The 17,781-nt window shown below is 39.4% G+C and overlaps 1 non-coding gene across 1 annotated transcript; it reads left to right on the forward strand.

Moving 5' to 3' along the window:
• Positions 1 to 15,556: 15,556 nt before the first annotated feature.
• On the forward strand, positions 15,557 to 15,629 carry Trnat-ugu (transfer RNA threonine (anticodon UGU)). Its single transcript has one exon. It is a non-coding gene; the product is annotated as a tRNA-Thr (tRNA).
• The last annotated feature ends 2,152 nt before the right edge of the window (positions 15,630 to 17,781 follow it).

Raw genomic sequence — 17,781 nt, forward strand, 5'->3', positions numbered from 1 at the left:
TTCTTTGTTGGGCATGACCAACCTTCTATATCAGAAAAAATGAGGTAGATCAGTATGAATTCTTTTTATGTTAGCTAAAGAGATAGAGATTTGAAAAAAAAATAACAGAAAAAAGAAACTGAAAATTTATAAAATACTTTTGTCAAAATCTCAATAAAAACTTATGGTTATGCCCAACAGACATGTATTTAATACTGGCCTAATACACAGGTATAGGTCAAGCCAGCCAGCTTCTCACCAGCCGGCATCAACAAACAATAAGACTTCATTTCTCTGGCAGCCTCCAGACAACTGTTAGTTTGAACAATCAGTTCCAATGTTAACTGTTCAGCTGTTGATGAGGAACAGCAGATAGTGCAGTACATCTATGAGCCTCAAGAACTAACAACACACATAAAAATACCTCCTAAGTGCAGTACTGACATTTCCTTTTCTTACTGTACGTACCATTCTGTCCCGGAGAAGACCTTATCACTCACTCCAAACACTGACATATACACTATACCACTGACCAAAAGTAACTGTGTATACCTTAATTCCTCAATGCTTTTGAACATGAAAGAGCAACCTTCAGTGCAATTTATGCACATTTTATTTTGATTTTAGGATGGATAGGCCAATTTCAGAGCTTCACAAACAATATAATTTTATCAGTCGACACTGGACAATGCCTTCAGAGTATGCTTGAATCAACATCATTCTAGCACGTGCAAAGGTTGAAGAATTACAGCATATATATATATATATATACATATAGCCTTCATGTACACATAAATTTGCACACACATATTTCTACTGCTATTTAAATCCTAACTAGTGCACCTGTCCAGTTTTACAAGCTTTACATTAGCACACTTCATCATTTTAAAGTTCACATCCTTACAACTTGTTTTAAAATCAACTGGTCACCTTGATAGGTTTTATAACTTATATTCCATAAACATCTTGTTACATGTGTTCCCCACAACTTGCCGGGTTTGGTGCTAAATTACATAAATATACTTCATATGTAAAATATGTAGCAAAGTGATGATATGACAGATTGAAGTGAAGCACTGCACTACGACCTTTAAAAGCGTCGGTACACAGTGTATATCGGGAGCATAGGAAAGTTTGTATGAGTTATGTACTCTTAATGATCTAAAATCTCACCCAGAAATATGTACTTTTAGAGAGACAAGTCATTAAATGTCATAAAATATTATTTTCTGTGATGGAACTTACATTTTCCAGTAGGATATCATCTTACCTTCCAAACAAATCTGAAGACACCTTTCTAAGATCAACAAATTGTAGCCTGAGTGAAATTTTAGCACATTTACCATGTCTACATTGTGACTGTTAGCACACATTGTACATCTGTGGTACATGACAGGAAGCCTACAAGGGATTAAATGTTGGAGAAAAATGCTCCTGAAGAAAGATGAATACCCAGTAATATTAAACTGATACAGTAAAACCCATCATAAATGGTGGGTCTGAACATTGTCACCAAAACATAGTATTGTGTGTACAACTACTGAAATGCCTATATACACACTTCATACATATTCCATATGTCATTCATTCATTTCAAGTTGCTGGCATTGACTGTGATATGGTTAATTCATGTCACAGATGCACTGCACACACACACTGACTATAAAAACTGGCTGATATCCTGTAATATATAAAGTGACACATGGTAACGACAATTCTGATGCACACAGGCATGGATATGTACTCTTAACGTGCATGTGATTAGGCTGACTCCATCCAACTGTCAGCCCCCCAAGTGTTGGGACTTGCACTTTTACCTGCAATCCAGCTAGGCTGATAATTACCCCTAATTACATTTCTTCCATCATGTCTATGAACATTATGAACATATGCAAAAGTAGCTTATGGCATAATTATATATTTAACCCCCAAAAATTTCAAACTAAAATAAAAAAGAGAACTGAATGCAGAATACTAAACAAGCCAGAGGAGCTAGACTGTACAGAGGTACATTTACATGTGCTCGTATGTAATAGCTACTCTGGCTAACACAAAAGCTTGGAGGTTCGTTCATCTAGTCTGCCCCACTTGGAGTGACCCCACATGGGCGCTACACACCTATACATATATAGGTGTGTCTGTTCTCCTGTAATGATCTACATAACGAACTCACCTGACTGGTAACCTCTTTGAAGTCCCCTGCTGCAAACTTCACAGAAGTGTAACTTTTCCCCCCGAGAACCTGTCTTTTATATACCCATGCCACGACACTCTTCTGCACTGGTCTGTACTACCTGTATGTCAGTGAGGGCATTAAAGCTCTTAACGGGATAAGAGCTATGTCGGTTCCAGTAGATTTAGAGTAAACAGAGGTGTATTGCAGTGTCTAGTTTGCAGGGCAACACTAGAGTTTTATACAAGTAGGTGAATGAGTCTGACCCAGAGGAAGTGATGAATTGTGTCATGCTTCACTGATCACCAAATGATGAAGCTCATAAACATTTAGCTAGTTGTTACACGAACCTGTAGAAATAAGGCTCTCAATTTTCACAAAACTAAATAACTCAGCTTCTGGTTTTTCCTCTCGCCAATGAAATCCATTTCTTGTGCTGTATTATATGTAGACAATTACATTTCTGAGCACAAAAGTTACAGGAACATGTACTCAGTAAGATTTCTGAAACAGATCCTGAAAAGTGTGCAGTAAAATCTACAGAAAACCTCAATATATATCATGTCAGGACACAAGAAGTGCAGTTGTGCTCAATAATTTTCACTTGTAAGACTGTGGTCTCGATTATAGGCGGAGGAAATCTAATTCCTGATGGAATTAAATCACTGACCTTCACAAGATACCTAACAATCCACATGACTTATGACCCAGCCAATGTGTCAAGAGCTGGATTTGAACACTCGATAACCTGGTAGCTAGGTTCCACACTTAAACCACTGGCTAGCATGTGAAGTTTGTAGAATGTGCATATTACAATCACTGATATTCAGCCATGTTGAAGTATTATTGCTGCCTTCCTATTATGGCAGAGTGTGTATATTATAATCACTGATATTCAGCCATGCTGAAGCATTATTGCTGCCTTCCTATTATGGCAGAATGTGTATATTATAATCACTGATATTAGGCCATGCTGAAATATTATTGCTGCCTTCCTATTATGGCAGAATGTGTATATTACAATCACTGATATTAGGCCATGCTGAAGTATTATTGCTACCTTCCTATTATGGCAGAGTGTGTATATTATAATCACTGATATTAGGCCATGCTGAAGTATTATTGCTGCCTTCCTATTATGGCAGAGTGTGTATATTATAATCACTGATATTAGGCCATGCTGAAGTATTATTGCTGCCTTCCTATTATGACAGAGTATGTATATTACACTCACTGATATTAGGCCATGCTGAAGTATTATTGCTGCCTTCCTATTATGGCAGAATGTGTATATTACAATCACTGATATTAGGCCATGTTGAAGCATTATTGCTACCTTCCTATTATGGCAGAGTGTGGTATATTACAATCACTGATATTAGGCCATGTTGAAGTATTATTGCTGCCTTCCTATTATGGCAGAATGTGTATATTACACTCACTGATATTAGGCCATGCTGAAGTATTATTGCTGCCTTCCTATTATGGCAGAGTGTGTATATTATAATCACTGATATTAGGCCATGCTGAAGTATTATTGCTGCCTTCCTATTATGGCAGAATGTGTATATTACAATCACTGATATTAGGCCATGCTGAAGTATTATTGCTGCCTTCCTATTATGGCAGAGTGTGTATATTACAATCACTGATATTCAGCCATGTTGAAGTATTATTGCTGCCTTCCTATTATGGCAGAATGTGTATATTACACTCACTGATATTAGGCCATGCTCAAGTATTATTGCTGCCTTCCTATTATGGCAGAATGTGTATATTACAATCACTGATATTCAGCCATGCTGAAGTATTATTGCTGCCTTCCTATTATGGCAGAATGTGTATATTACAATCACTGATATTAGGCCATGCTGAAGCATTATTGCTGCCTTCCTATTATGGCAGAATGTGTATATTACAATCACTGATATTCAGCCATGCTGAAGCATTATTGCTGCCTTCCTATTATGGCAGAATGTGTATATTACACTCACTGATATTAGGCCATGTTGAAGTATTATTGCTGCCTTCCTATTATGGCAGAGTGTGTATATTACAATCACTGATATTAGGCCATGTTGAAGCATTATTGCTGCCTTCCTATTATGGCAGAATGTGTATATTACAATCACTGATATTAGGACATGCTGAAGTATTATTGCTACCTTCCTATTATGGCAGAATGTGTATATTACAATCACTGATATTCAGCCATGCTGAAGTATTATTGCTGCCTTCCTATTATGGCAGAATGTGTATATTACAATCACTGATATTAGGCCATGTTGAAGCATTATTGCTGCCTTCCTATTATGGCAGAATGTGTATATTACAATCACTGATATTAGGCCATGTTGAAGTATTATTGCTGCCTTCCTATTATGGCAGAATGTGTATATTACAATCACTGATATTAGGCCATGTTGAAGTATTATTGCTACCTTCCTATTATGGCAGAATGTGTATATTACACTCACTGATATTAGGCCATGCTGAAGTATTATTGCTGCCTTCCTATTATGGCAGAATGTGTATATTATAATCACTGATATTAGGCCATGCTGAAGTATTATGGCTGCCTTCCTATTATGGCAGAGTGTGTATATTATAATCACTGATATTAGGCCATGTTGAAGTATTATTGCTGCCTTCCTATTATGGCAGAATGTGTATATTACACTCACTGATATTGGGCCATGCTGAAGTATTATTGCTGCCTTCCTATTATGGCAGAGTGTGTATATTATAATCACTGATATTAGGCCATGCTGAAGTATAATTGCTACCTTCCTATTATGGCAGAATGTGTATATTACAATCACTGATATTCAGCCATGCTGAAGTATTATTGCTGCCTTCCTATTATGGCAGAATGTGTATATTACAATCACTGATATTAGGCCATGCTGAAGTATTATTGTTGCCTTCCCATTATGGCAGAGTGTGTATATTACAATCACTGATACTCAGCCATGTTGAAGGACTATTGCTGCCTTCATGTTACGAGTCTTGCAAATAAGTTCAACCCCATTTATGAATCCAATAAAACACCAAGACCTTCAAAGTAAAACCGTCAGCTTTGAAAATAGTTTGAGAATGTTTTTCTGATGGACTGCATATCAACATGCCTATTATGTACATGTACATGCAAATAAGAATGATCATTGCAGGTAAATATATTTCACGGTAAATGTAAAGACTGTGTATGAAACTTCACATTAACATTCAACTGATGCTCCTAGAATGTATGATCAGACACAAAGGTGACATGTCTGAAATCTAATCATTGTGGCTTGTTGTTGTTATTTTTTACCACAGCTGTGTATATATTCCATTTCACATACCATTTTTTGATATGCACAAAAATGCATTTTCAGAAGCACATATCGACCTTAAGATGATACTTTTGATGCCAACAATTCAATTTTCTTGATCAGAAAGTAATCCAACTGCACAAAGACTATGGACTGGTTCCATAAGGTGGATGAATCTGTCACGATCCAGCAGAAAATGTCAGCCACTCGAAAAATGCTAAACTTTACCCTACGTGAAATACAGTGTGTTCAAGTTCAATGTGTGTAATTTCTACAATAGGCCTGGTACATTTGTAGTCTTCATCTCTCTGCAGGCCATTGATGCTAGTACCTTAATTCATCACCATCTGTCACCCAGAAATCCATTCTCTGCTTCACAGAAATTAATGGCTCCATCAGCCGTTTTCTGTAGTATGTTATCTGTAAGAAAATTGTGAATGGTGTAGTACAGGTACTGAGAGGGGCAGTTACATGTATATGTCTGTTGAAGCTAAGGCAGCCATACTGTACCAATAAAAGAGGTATATGTTTTTCAGTTTATAAAGTACCATATACACAACTATGGCTGGCTAAGATGAAAGGTAACCTTAGACGGGGTCATCCAGTGACCAAGGTCCCCCAGCCCTCCCACCTGTAAACTTGTGTGGGGAAGAGGTCAATGAGGCATGAAGTTAAGGTCTGTTGTATTTTCAGTCAGTATGTCAGTATGGGAATATTAAACCGTGCAATCAAGCCCCATTAAGAACAGAGATGTACGTATATATGTACTATACATGACCACATGGTCAAAGAGCAATATCTTCACAATGATTATGCAAATTAACCAGCAAAATGTAATGAATGCAACAAAGAAAGTAATAATATTGTCCTTTTTGCTATTTTTGCCTTCAGTATTAGGTGAAGAACAGTTCACAAGGTACATGGACTGTATATATGTTAATGTTATATTCCTGGTGCAAGCTCAGCAGAACAGCGCTTTAATCCTCCTAGGGCTGTCAATACACTCGACCCTTTCAAACATCCACACGGTCATTAACTCTAACAAGGCATTTCCTCTGCCCGCCCTGGTAGCCATACCCTGAATGTCCCTGCTGTATGGTGGATTACACTGGCAGATGGTAAATACCCTAACTATTCACTATGGCTCTTATCAGCAAAATTGAACATCAGCTTTATTGAGTCATTTACTCATTTCTTTCTGTTTCACAGTACTCAAGAAGTTTTATGTGACAGCTGTTTATTTATTTATTTATGTATTATACAGTACTCTAAAATATTTTAGTCAAATATATGAATGGAATCAATATTCCAGAGGAAACCAACCATACTCCAGAGGAAATCAGGCATATTTCAGAGGAAACTGGACATACTCCAGGTGAAACCAGACACACTCAACACCCAGACTATAAATGTCTTACTGCCTGATCATGTTAGTGTGTCAACACAGCCAGACTATAAATGTCCTACTGCCTAATCATGTTAGTGTGTCAACACACCCAGACTATAAATGTCCAGATGCCTATCATGTTAGTGTGTCAACACAGCCAGACTATACATGTCCATGTGCCTGATCATGTTAGTGTGTCAACACAGCCAGACTATAAATGTCCTACTGTCTGATCATGTTAGTGTGTCAACACAGCCAGACTATGAATGTCCAGGTGCCTGATCATGTTAGTGTGTCAACACAGCCAGACTATAAATGTTCAGGTGCCTGATCATGTTAGTGTGTCAACACAGCTAGACTAGACTATAACGTTGTCAGGATCTTGGGGGCAGTAGATGGCTTCCAATGTTGTCAGGATCTTGGGACAGTAGGCAGATTCCAATGTTGTCAGGGCCTTGGGGGCAGTAGGTAGCTTCCAATGCTTGTAAGGGCCTTAGAGACAGTAGGTGGCTTCCAATGCTGTCAGGATCTTGGGGGCAGTAGGCGGCTTCCAATGTTGTCAGGGCCTTGGGGGCAGTAGGTGGCTTCTAATGCTTTCAGGGCAGAAAGTGGCTTCCCATGCTGTCAGGAACTTGGGGGCAGTAGGCGGCTTCCAACATTGCCAGGGCCTTGGGGGCAATAGGTGGCTACTAATGCTTTCAGGGCAGTAGGCGGTTTCCAATGCTGTCAGAATCTTGGGGGCAGTAGATGACTTCTAATGCTGTCAGGGCCTTGGGGGCACTAGGTGGTTTCCTGTGCTGTCAGAGCCTTGGGGGCAGTAGGTGGCTTCCAATGCTGTAAGGGCCTTGGAGGCAGTAGGTGGCTTCCAATGCTGTCAGGATCTTGGGGGCAGTATGTGGCTTCGAATGTTGTCAGGATTTGGGGGGCAGTAGGTGGCATCCAATGTTGTCAGGGCCTTGGGAGCAGTAGGTGGCTTCCTGTGCTGTCAGAGCCTTGGGGCCCGTAGGTGGCTTCCAATGTTGTAAGAGCCTTGGGAGCAGCAGGCGGCTGCCAATACTATCATATCCGGGGACTGTAGGTGACTGCCAATGCTGTCAATGCTCCGAATGCTGCTAGGGCCTTTGGGGCAGTAGGTGGCTTCCAATGCTGTCAGGGCCTTTGGGGCAGTAGGTGGCTTCCAATGCTGTCAGGGCCTTTGGGGCAGTAGGTGGCTTCCAATGTTGTAAGGGCCTTTGGGGCAGTAGGTGGCTTCCAATGCTGTAAGGGCCTTTGGGGCAGTAGGTGGCTTCCAATGCTGTCAGGGCCTTGGGGGCAGTAGGTGGCTTCCAATGCTATCATGGCCAGGGGACTGTATGTGGCTTCCAATGCAGTCAGGGCCTTGGGGCCAGTAGGTGGTTTTCGATGTTGTCAGAGCCTCAGGGGCAGTAGGCGGCTTCCTGTGCTGTCAGGCCCTGGTGGAAGGGGAAGGGGAGGGGAAGGGGGGGGGGGGATGGTACTGCTTCCAATGCTGTCATGGATGTTTCTGTCAAAGGAGAATTGTTTACTCAGGACACTCCAGGAGGGTGTAAGGGAGACCTCTCCTCTACCCCTTTATCCTGTATATGGAAGGAGGAGTGGGTAATAAAAACAAAAAAACATGAATCTAAAAAACATGAAAACACGATTTAATTAAATGCTACTGTTTGAAGCTGTGTTTGCAGTATATAAAGTGCAAACTTATAAATCTAATTTTATCTTAAATTGCGAGCAGCAATTACCTACATTCTAGTGTTAGTCATTTAACTGATCAGAGTCAGGTGAGATTCAGGTTTTAAGTCTGTTAAATGGACTGTAGAATATCAAGAGTACTATTCTAAAGGAACCCCTTGCCAATGTTGATCTTAAAATACCACTGCCTATATGGAAGCTGCACACTTGTTTGGGTCCACACGAATTAGGGGTTCTCTACTAAAATATTGTCAAAGTTTTCAAATGTTTACTGCATCTTGGGATCAAAGCTGTGGTCATGGGGGAAAAGAGATCATCCCAGCTATCCCAAGACTGCCTTGTGATCGGACAGATTTATGTCTTACAAGAGGTAACACTACCTTCTGGGTCAATCCTGTCGGCCAGTCACTGTGGGATCATCAGCCCAAATATCAAATTTAGTCTGATCCCGCTTTGACCTACATGTACCTCACAAATACAGGATAAATGCTTTCAGTCTAAAGCATGGATACATATATCTGTAGAGGAACATCCAGTGGAATGTTTATTTAATTATCTGTTTATTGCTTTAATGCTACACACTTACAAGCTTTCACTTCTCACTGGTAAACTTACGCAGTTTCAAGTTTATGGCTGCATGGACAACACCCCGAGGTAAACTACTGGACTTTGGCAATTTATTTATGTATTTATTTGATTGGTGTTTTACGCCGTACTCAGTATATTTCACTTATATGACGGCGGTCAGTATTATGGTGGGTGGAAACCGGGCACAGCCCGCGGGAAACCCAAGACCATCCGTAGGTTGCTGACAGACCATTCCATGTACAGCCGGAGAGGAAGCCAGCATGAGCTGGACTTGAACTCACAGCGACCGCATTGGTGAGAGACTCCTGGGTCATTACGCTGCGCTAGCACGCTAACCAACTGAGCCACTGAGGCTCCCCACTTTGGCAATTAAAGCAGTGAAAAACCTCCCCATACATGTACATAATGAGAGTAGAGAAATCCACAAATCCCCTATCCAAGGCCGGGACTGAACCCCATACATCATATGTCTTGGCACTAAAAGAAAAGCATCTTAATTAAAACTGGCAAGCATTTATTTGACTGTTGTTTTATAACACCATACTCAAGAATTCTTCTTTTATACAATGGCAGTCAAAATTAAGTTTATGGATGGCAAAACAGAAAGTTGACTTGCACATTAACAGTAAACTTTTAAATTTTCAAGTGTGACGGATACATGCTTGTACATACAAGTTCGGTTAACAACATGTTAATGGAACACAAATAGTGGTTTTCTGAGAACATCAGACCACCCAAACAACATCAGCGTAATCGACCACACATTGTCACCATGCAAGGTCCTAGGCAGAGAACATCAGACCACCCAAACAGTGACATCAACATCACCCCCCTACATTGTCACCAGGCAAGGCCCTAGGCAGAGAACATCAGACCACCCAAACAGTGACATCAACATCACCCCCCTACATTGTCACCAGGCAAGGCCCTAGGCAGAGAACATCAGACCACCCAAACAGTGACATCAACATCACCCCCATACATTGTCACCAGGCAAGGCCCTAGGCAGAGAACATCAGACCACCCAAACAGTGACATCAACATCACCCCCCTACATTGTCACCAGGCAAGGTCCTAGGCAGAGAACATCAGACCACCCAAACAGTGACATCAACATCACCCCCCTACATTGTCACCAGGCAAGGTCCTAGGCAGAGAACATCAGACCACCCAAACAGTGACATCAACATCACCCCCCTACATTGTCACCAGGCAAGGCCCTAGGCAGAGAACATCAGACCACCCAAACAGTGACATCAACATCACCCCCCTACATTGTCACCAGGCAAGGTCCTAGGCAGAGAACATCAGACCACCCAAACAGTGACATCAACATCACCCCCATACATTGTCACCAGGCGAGGCCCTAGGCAGAGAACATCAGACCACCCAAACAGCGACATCAGCATTACCCACCATACATTGTCACCAGGCAAGGCCCTAGGCAGAGAACATCAGACCACCCAAACAGCGACATCAGCATCACCCCCATACATTGTCACCATGCAAGGTCCTAGGCAGAGAACATCAGACCACCCAAACAGTGACATCAACATCACCCCCCTACATTGTCACCAGGCAAGGCCCTAGGCAGAGAACATCAGACCACCCAAACAGTGACATCAGCATCACCCCCAAACATTGTCACCATGCAAGGTCCTAGGCAGAGAACATCAGACCACCCAAACAGTGACATCAACATCACCCCCATACATTGTCACCAGGCAAGGCCCTAGGCAGAGAACATCAGACCACCCAAACAGCGACATCAGCATCACCCCCATACATTGTCACCATGCAAGGTCCTAGGCAGAGAACATCAGACCACCCAAACAGTGACATCAACATCACCCCCATACATTGTCACCAGGCAAGGCCCTAGGCAGAGAACATCAGACCACCCAAACAGCGACATCAGCATCACCCCCATACATTGTCACCATGCAAGGTCCTAGGCAGAGAACATCAGACCACCCAAACAGTGACATCAACATCACCCCCATACATTGTCACCAGGCAAGGCCCTAGGCAGAGAACATCAGACCACCCAAACAGCGACATCAGCATCACCCCCATACACTGTCACCATGCAAGGTCCTAGGCAGAGAACATCAGACCACCCAAACAGTCATTTTTATGGGTTTAAAAATGTTTTGAGTGCTATAAAACTCATTCCTAAAGTTTAATGATTAACGTTCAGACTTTTAAAAATGATTTTTATACCTTTAAAAATATAGTATTCTGAAAAAAGGGACATAGAACTGTGTGTGTCATCAGCTTTGAATAGAAGGCTCACATTTAAAGCTTGAAAATGACTTTCAAGGCCTCAAAAAATATCACTTTTATTCATATAAAAACGACTACATCTGATTTTTAAAAAGCATAAATAGCCCAATGACACCCCACAGGGAAACATACAAATTCCCTGTCCAAGGCCCTTACTGAACCTTCCCCCAACTGTGTGCCTTAGCATTAACAGACAGGTAGGAGACTGGAACACCTGTTAAGCATGACCATCATTTATACAGCTTGCTGTATTACAGTGTCAAATACTAATAAATGTTATGGCCATACACACATAGTCCTTGGGAAATTGTATGTCCCAGGGTCTTACAGTAACAATGAAGCCTCATCTGTTAATAAAATATTTAACTTCGTTTAAATTCAGGGCATATATACCCTAAACGACCTCGAATTTCATCCACAAAAGTGCATTTTTACTAAACAATATTCCAGTTGAATATCATCCCATGTTCCAAACAAACCTCAAAACACCTTTCTAAAATCAACAGAACTCTTAGGATCAGGACAAATGCGCAAGTTAGTCACTGACAAAATTTATGGTCATTTAGGGTAGTCTCAAGGCTGTACTTCACATTTACCTGACAAATGTACAAACTCTGTGCTGCAAAACCAGCAAGAGCTAGAATTGAGCAGTGACCTCATCTTATTTATCAGCCACCAATAAGACATGAAAAGGAACAACCTGTGACTCTTAGTTAAATGGTTCCTAACAGCCCCCAAGCTGAGATCATACAAAGAGTGCTTGCTCAGGGTATGAAACTTTTACCGTGTCAAACCACTCAACCAATGAATATCCAGCAGAAAATGTACATATTACATTTACCTAAATTGCCTACAATTTCATGTTTTGCTAATTAATCCACTTTCTGTACCCTGGGTGAGAAATCATGTGAAATTTGATGTTATTACCTTGTAATCACAAATCAAATGTATATACTCACAGAGAATCAACCATCTTTACTAAGGTTTCTACAGCAGAGCTATCAGTTGGCGAAACAAAAAATAGAATTTGTACCACTGTATATAGCTGTGCCTTTTTCATAACCAAACAAACACAATTAACTCTATTCTATTAATGTCTTTAAACCTTTATTGTCTTCTGCAAAACCTATAGGCTAGAGGATTGAGCAATCAGATAGGTACATGTAGTCTGAGATCAACAGGTATACCCTGCATCAGCACCCAGATGGTCTGACATACATCTACAGGTAAATGTATACATAATAATGCTGATGACAACAGGTGGTAGTATTTTATTAAATGTCATCTCTGTTACACATTCACAATACACCCTGTTCTTATACCCAGACAACATCATTTAAGTTACAGGTGAATATCATGTCAGGATACTATTAAGCTGCTTTTACTTTCACTTTATGATACAATGTAAACTCTTTCACTGAAAAATATCTAAATTTATCCACAGCTGAAAATCTAATATGATGGCATTGTAGCACAAATGTTCACCGACAGCCTAGAATGAAATCCTAGACACACAAGTTGTACTGTATTAATGTAATGGGGACACAGGGTCATATTGTTATTAAAACAAGACTAATACACACACACACCTTGTTATACATACATGTATACAGGTCAACGATTACACAATGAGATTTCTCCATACTTTGAAGTAGGCTAATCCATACAAAATCATTCCCCGCTTTACTTTCCTGGCACAGAAAATAGTTTACAGCTGCCAGCTAGTAGATTTGTCCAGTGTAACTGTTATGCAATGGCTTATAGATTAGGTTTCAGCAGAAACTGTAATGAACCATCACAGTCAAGCTAGTACATTTCATGAAGCATATAGCATGGCTAAATTGGAAATACATCCACTACAGTAGAATAAATCAGCTATTCACATCCAGCCACAAAATGCTGCCGGTTGCTTCGTTCAATTCACAGATCCACGTTTTCATAAACTGGACATGTAGTCTGGCTCCCAAAAGGATGAGCACCTAGCTATGCGTACACATGTATCTCCACGTAAAAACAAGCTACCAAAAACTACATATACAGTACATGCCATGCTTCAATAAGCCCCGGTTTTTGTTTTAAATCTAAATGTTATGGTCCATCCCCCTCCCCCAATAAAAATGATTATGTACTTATTACCGTATTTCACCTGAAGTTTGGCATTTTTCAAGTGACATACTGTGCTTGATTCTGATTGATCCCTCAACCTTAAAGTGTCCACAAGTGGGAAGTCTCTCAAGTTTCATTTAATTCTTATCAGAAAAACATAAATGCTGGCCTCAGAAAGTATCATTTTAAAGTTTTTATGTGCTTGACAGCACTTTTAAGTGACCAAACTTTAGGTGAAACATGGTGATCATTTACAATACACATGTTATGTCCTATCTCATTAGAAGTGCAACGACAGCAGTTACATATAACATTCAAATAAATGCATCTTTACATGACAGCAAACAAGGAGAATATATCCACCTTTACAAATATGTAAACCACTTATTTGACTATTGTCTCTGTGATACTGACTTGAGAATCAACTGAATCTTGGTCAGGTCAGGTATGAATGTCTCAAATCCACATGTCATGGTATCAAATACACATTCATTTTGCTGTATGATGAAGTATTTTCTGCTGAGAAAAATGCTAACAAGAGTGGCAGAGAACAGACCAAAACCTAACTGCTGATCTTAAACTGGAGAAGGCCTAAATACTGAGTCAGGTAAATGTTGTCTGTTATTTTGATGTAACAATCACTCTTCACAGTTAATCACTACCTCAGAATCCCATATGTAAGGTTACCATTTTGCAGCTTATGCTAATATACTCCATCTTGTAAAGTGATATCACAACAAAACATAGTACACTACAGCAATACAGTAAAACCTCAATGATTGCTAACAACTTGCTAAATGATAAACTGAAATATTCGCAACTTGCTTCAGTTACATAATGCAGGAAATCTGCCCACATTGCCCCCTTCTTACTACAGGGTACTTGCTGCACTTTATCCAGATGAGACTGTATTAGCTTATGCAGACCACACGCACCTCAGGCAAACCTACTTCACATCTACAGTAATACATACACACATGTAACTACTTTATACTGTTTAAACGATTTTGGCAAGCTGCATTGGCAAATATTATATATAGGTTATAAAATAAATGTTGTTTGTGTGTATTCCCACTTTTATGAATACAAGACTTAAATTGGATGGCAATATCTGTATGCATACTCTATATTTGTGTAATTAATTATAATGACAAAGAACCAAGCAGAGGTTATTTTACTGCAGTACAGTGAGCAGATTATAAGAAAAGCAAAAGGTGCAGAAAAATGAACACAACATTCTGCCAAAGACAAAATTTGAAGTAAATATCTAATTCATGACAGAAAAAGGAAAAAAGGTATAATAGAAACTAAATTTGACAACTTAAGTGAGAAAAATCACCTTATCTCTTCATATCTCTCCGATCAAACCAGTTATATTTTTATGGTTTTACAACAAGTGTTGCAAATCCATCCACACTTTTCATCTGTCGAGAGTTAAAGCTGACCAGAAGTTGACGTTCACCTGTCCGGAATGGTGTCAGTCTCACCCGGGCTCGCAATGTTCCATTTGGTGGTAAATTCCTGAAAATCAACAATAATAATTTTTCATAATTTTATAATAAATCCTGAAGATGAAACCACCATTTCCACATAAATTTACATGCATCAAACTTTATTTCATAGATACATAGACCAAGAAAAATTTCATTAAATCTTACACTTAATCACTCTCACAAACGGTTCTGCCAGGGGGAGATAATTTTTATGCAGACTAAGGGAGACAACTCTGTATATAGCCACATGTTGCCAAATCTATAACTATGAGGCAGTCAAAAAATCAATACCAGAGAATCAATACTTTAATGTGACTGCTGTCAACTTTAGACACGTGAGCAAAAGATGGCTCATTTTAAAACTCCACAAAACTTCAGCTGCTTGTTGGAAAATTCATTAAAGAGAAAAACATATAAACCCATTGCACGTATGGTCTGTATATGGTGGCTAAAATCCTAGGACTGTAGAAGTATGTGGCTCTTTCATGCATCTTCTTACTATATTATCAGGTAATATTAGGAAGCCTCCATAGCTCAGTGGTTAGAGCACTGGTCTTGTAAACCAGGGGTCGAGAGTTCGATCCTCTCTGGGGGCTAGACAATGTCTGTTGTCTGAACTTTTTCTTTTATTAATTTTTTTAAACTCCCATCTGTGCTCTATCGATACTAAAACACTATCAGTCATGAATCAATATTAAACCACATAAAACAAAAAAAAAATATTACAAAAAACTTTAACTTTGAACTCAAAAGTTGTACTAAAGAAAACGCTAATGAAATGGTAATATATCAAATAATCTGCAAGTTGCTTACTATAGCAATACTGCAATATTTCTGACAATGAACTATAGGGTAAAAATGTTTTTATTTTAAAATGTCATGAAAGAAATGCTGCTTGTTGGGAAATTCATTAAAGAGAAAAACATATAAACCTATTGTACGTATGGTCTGTATATGGTGGCTAAAATCCTAGGACTGTAGAAGTATGTGGCTCTTTCATGCATCTTCTTATTATATTATCAGAGATTAGCCTCCATAGCTCAGTGGTTAGAGCACTGAACTTGTAAACCTTGGGTTGAGAGTTCAATCCTCTCTGGGGCCTACACAACATGAATGGTATGAATTTTTTTTTTTCTTTTGAACTCTCAACTCTGCCTTTTCCATGCAAGAACACAAATAGTAGTGAATCATTATTGAACCATTTACCATGATATTTTTTTTTTTTGCCAAGCAAATTACAGACTGGATAAAATCTGCCTATGGGTCACTGGCTTTAAAAAACGTGAGATACCTTAATCTAGAATGATAATATTTCTGATAATAAACTACAGAGTAAATAATCTTAATCTGAATTGTCCTGACAAACATCGTCTGACATATAGCTTCCTCAGCTTAAGCAACATCTGGCTTCTTCATTGTTTTCCACCCACAAATTTCAACACAACATATTTCTTGAAACACTTGACAAACAAATATACCTCCATGCATGCTCTTTTTCTGGTAAGATACAAGCTACATGTAGAACTCAACTATCAAGGTAAAGTATGTGATACTGACTGTAGCTGGAAGTCTGTGGGTTTCTGCAGCCCCGGTCCCTCCACTGTGAGGACGCAGTCAGTCAGGGTTTGAGGCCTACTGGGGTAAGCCCCAGTCAGAGTCTGGGTAAGTGGGCCTCCATGAAAAAAATTTCACAGGGGCCCACTTTCACATAGGCCCACTTTCACAGAGGCCCACATGTATACTGAGAGTACTGTATCTACCTTTACATGACTCACATCAACTTTGAATAAAAGGCTCACATTTAAAGCTTAAAAATGATTTTCAAGGCCTCAAAAATCACTTTTATACATTTGAAAACAACTACATCTGAGGCCCTTACTGAACCTTCCCCCAACTGTGTGCCTTAGCATTAACAGACAGGTAGGACACTGGAACACCTGTTAAGCATGACCATCATTTATACAGCTTGCTGTATTATAGTGTCAAATACTAATAAATGTTATGGCCATACACATGTGGTACTGTTTTTGTTTTGTTTTTTGTTGCATGCATTTTGTTTTCTACATAAGAAAAAATACATTACAAGTGTAACTAAAGTCATCATTTATAAAGTCTTTTTCTCAGCATAGATATGATAAGATGGTGGCTGGAAACTCATGCATATGAGCATATATGGTTTTACAAGAGTGGTGCTGAAAAATTATCAAGTGTCAATGTGGGTGCATACATGAAGAATGTGGTTTAAAACAGGTATCGTGACAGTGGTTGAAAACTGACCTTCATATTAAGGCCGTTTACTCTTCTGTTTAATCTAAACTTGTATGCTGAAAAGAACTCTTCCAAACAGTTCTGAACACATTTGATATATGACATTACATGATAGCCCTAAGGAAATTGTATGTCCCAGGGTCTTACAGTAACAATGAAGCCTCATCTGTTAATAAAATATTTAACTTCGTTTAAATTCAGGGCATATATACCCTAAATGACCTCAAATTTCATCCACAAAAGTGCATTTTTACTAAAGAATAATCCAGTTGAATATCAACCTATGTTCCAAACAAACCTCAAAACACCTTTCTAAAATCAACAGAAGTCTTAGGATCAGGACAAATGCGCAAGTTAGTCACCAACAAAATTTATGGTCATTTAGGGTAGTCTCAAGGCTGTACTTCACATTTACCTGACAAATGAACAAACTCTGTGCTGCAAAACCAGCAAGAGCTAGAATTGAGCAGTGACCTCATC

Source organism: Liolophura sinensis, chromosome 5, assembly GCF_032854445.1.
Source record: "Liolophura sinensis isolate JHLJ2023 chromosome 5, CUHK_Ljap_v2, whole genome shotgun sequence".
Taxonomy (NCBI): domain Eukaryota; kingdom Metazoa; phylum Mollusca; class Polyplacophora; order Chitonida; family Chitonidae; genus Liolophura; species Liolophura sinensis.